This window comes from Austrofundulus limnaeus, unplaced genomic scaffold, assembly GCF_001266775.1.
Source record: "Austrofundulus limnaeus strain Quisiro unplaced genomic scaffold, Austrofundulus_limnaeus-1.0 Scaffold215, whole genome shotgun sequence".
NCBI lineage: Eukaryota > Metazoa > Chordata > Actinopteri > Cyprinodontiformes > Rivulidae > Austrofundulus > Austrofundulus limnaeus.
Window position 1 is genome coordinate 346,512 of NW_013952617.1, and position 3,277 is coordinate 349,788.

The 3,277-nt window shown below is 38.2% G+C and overlaps 1 long non-coding RNA gene across 1 annotated transcript; it reads right to left on the reverse strand.

The window, feature by feature from the left end:
- Nucleotides 1-295: 295 nt before the first annotated feature.
- On the reverse strand, nucleotides 296-2,644 carry LOC106525170 (uncharacterized). Its single transcript, XR_001311084.1, has 2 exons — nucleotides 2,553-2,644; nucleotides 296-700 (listed from the first exon to the last, which is right to left on the reverse strand). It is a non-coding gene; the product is annotated as an uncharacterized LOC106525170 (long non-coding RNA).
- Between the last annotated feature and the right edge of the window lie 633 nt (nucleotides 2,645-3,277).

Below are 3,277 nucleotides of genomic sequence, written 5' to 3' on the forward strand. Positions count from 1 at the left end.
AAGATGATGTCTATCACTGTTCACTAAAACAACCTTCATGCAGCCATTAATACCAAGGCAACAAGCCCATACTGACGTTTGAGATGCTTCAAAACCTCTGCTACAGTAAAGATCTGACATCAGATGGTTCACTGAATGGTRAAAGCAGGATTTATTTGCGAGAACATCATTAATGTGCAACTTCAGGATGATGTCTCCACCTAGTGGTCAGTCTGTGGAGCAACATCATCCTGTGCCTCCAGTTCAGTTGAAGAAATTCTTACAAAAAGAGGGAATAGAACCTTCCACTCAAATAGTAAATGACAATGTTTTATTAGGAACACAAATATAYATAAACGTTTACACAGTTAAAACCATTCGTTCACACACAGTAAAATGTAACGTGCGTTTGTGCCATTGCTGTGTTTCACAARTACATGAAGCAGATTTAGACATTTTCTTAAACATAATGRTTACTTAACTAATGGTCAGCTCTCAGAGAGTAAGTTACAGCTTTACAGCAGCAATAACACRTTTATTTGACGTGACCTGTTCAATGTGAAGTACGGTATAAGACATATTTGCAGTGGTGTGGTCCAAGCTGGTCAGTGACCCTTCAGCAGGCAGGGTGTCCCTCTCAGGCCTTTCCCCCGTCCACATCACTTGCTGAACCCAACCAAGCAGCAGATCCAGCAGCTTTCACTCACTCTTTACAGACTGTCTGGGAGGAGGCAGGGGAAAAAAAAAACAATTATAGTCAAATACACGCATACCTTAAACATTTAGTCCTTTAGCTGTGCTGATCACAAGAAAGGGAATCTGTAAGGTGTGGTTACCAAAAGTGAYGAATCAATGCACAATAAGGACCTTTCACATGCCTTGCTACATTGTAAACAACTTGGTGGWATAGTCATGCTAACTTGATGTGTTTCTGTAGTGCGTATAGAGCAGGACTAGCCATTCTCAAACCTTGAAGGCCACTGCATGCTTTATAACATGTGTCAAACTCACGGTCCACAGGCCAAAGCTGGCCCCCGTTAACATTTTATATGGCCCCAAAGGTAATACTTCCAATGTGAAATAGTTTTMAGTTTTTTATTTATTTTTGTCACTGGATTTAGTGCATTCTCTTCATGACAGCTGGTCAGGCCAACGAGATAAAGCTAGAATTTTTAAGTATTTTTTTATTTTTAAGTGGAAAGAGCACTAGAGCATTGACTTTAATAGTATTTAGCTGTTTTCTTTTTTTTCAAGTCAAATAATTGGACATTGGAGTTGTCTTTTTAACCTGATTTACTGGATTGTGACCAAATGTACCTCTAAGATATAATAAATAAAAAAGTAGAGAGTAAAGCATAAGAAGTGAATGCTTAAGATGTGTTTTTCTAAGGGTAATCATTTTTCTTTTTCCAATAGTTCATTTATGTTCTAAAGCATACATAAAAACTGAAAATTGTTTGATATATAACATTTTTTTGGCGGGGTATTATGTTACAACATCATCAAAAACATTCCCATAGTGTTGCTTTGCCTCATTTATGCACGTTTGAGAAATCCTTGAATCTCCTATGGTGGCCACATGGAGCTGCCCCAACCTGGAGCTCAGTCTGCTGCTGAGCTTCCACCCCACAGAGTACCCTTCCCCTGAAGCATTGGTGGGAGGACATGCTGAAGTGGGAGTGTTGGAAACGGTAGGAGGTTCTTAAAGAGACAGAGGCTAATTTCAAGGCATTGAGATTTTGGATGCTCTGATGAAAAGTAAAATTTATTTTTAATTTATAGCATGTTGAGGGCACAAGACAGCATCTCAGGGGGCAGAAAAAAGCAACATAAAAAATACGGAATTCTACTGGTAGTGATGGGCAAGYAAAGCTTTTCTAAAGCACTAGCTTTTCAACAGTTTTCTTTGGCGCCATCTTGTGGCCAAAATTATAACTCTCAGCTTGAAAAAAATACAAAATGAACTGCTTGACTGAATAAATCATTTTAATGAATAAAAGTGTGCCATGGCATGATGCCCYCTGTACACTTGATATTTGTAAACACAGAGTATTAAAAAAATGTAAATTATTTACAACACAGTTTAGATAAACATTTAGAAACTTCAGAAAGTGTCACGTTTTTTTGTTTCTCTGCCATCGGCACATCTGCAGCTCATAGGCAATCTTGAGCTTGAAGGAGGGTAGGAGCTGTGCTGGGAAAGGGCGTGAGCAGCACGTACACAAGCGTGATTGACACTGATTAGACAATCCCCCTGATTCTGATTGGCTGTTTCTGACCAGGTGTATTACTGCCAGTGGCTGTAGGACCACTGGCACTGGGAAGAGCTTTTTATCTTTTCTGTCTCATATTCTGTCAGGATTTAGTGACAGTTTAAACAAATATGTAAAAAAAAAACTTTTTATAAAAGTTAACTACTCCAGCCATAACCACAAAAATGCTAAACATCACAATCATTATTTTGTGATAAAAAACAAAAACAATTCAAAAAACTTTACTGATAACTGGGGTGGCATTTAGAAAAATGTGCGACTTTATATGGAAAGAATGGAAAAYGGTGCTGTTTGGGATACCTTTGTTGGGGACAAATTTGAGCGAGTGGCTGAATATTCAAAACCGTGACGTTCCTTCCTCCGGACCATCGTTGGTTGGAATCGCACATCATAAAATTAGTTGTCTTATACTGTTAATGAGACATGTCATACTAACATGGAAACACAAAATATTAGAAAAATGGATAAAACAGAGCAGGTAAATATAGCCTAATTTTATATCTAGACCTATATATGTAAGTGAATATTAATACTTTATAAAAGTTGTAAGATAATTGAATTTGTTTATTTAATCAGGACAGTGTGCAATTAAAACATAAACATAAAAACATTTGATGCATTGCACCAGATTCAGTCTAAGGCTAATTTACATCCGTAGTCCCTCCAGACCAGAGGAGCCCCAAGTGGGGTCCGTGGGCCAAATTTGGCCCGCCAAGCCATTTGATTTGGCCCACCAACAGTTGCCAAAGTTACAAGGTTGTAAGCTGTTATCCTATAGGTAACAACACAGTGTTTCCATTGGTCAAATGACTATATAAAAGGGCTGTAGTGAAGGTAGTTTTCAGTCATGGTGCTGACTTTATCTTTGATTTATTAGGATTAAACATGAAACGACAACAAGACATATTTAGATCAGATTTAACCCCGCATGTAGAGTTGCACACTTTATAATGGTGCGTTCACACCGAACGCGATTTCAGCGTCAAAATCGCAGCCAACGCTGAAGTTTGAAGCTTGTGCACTTT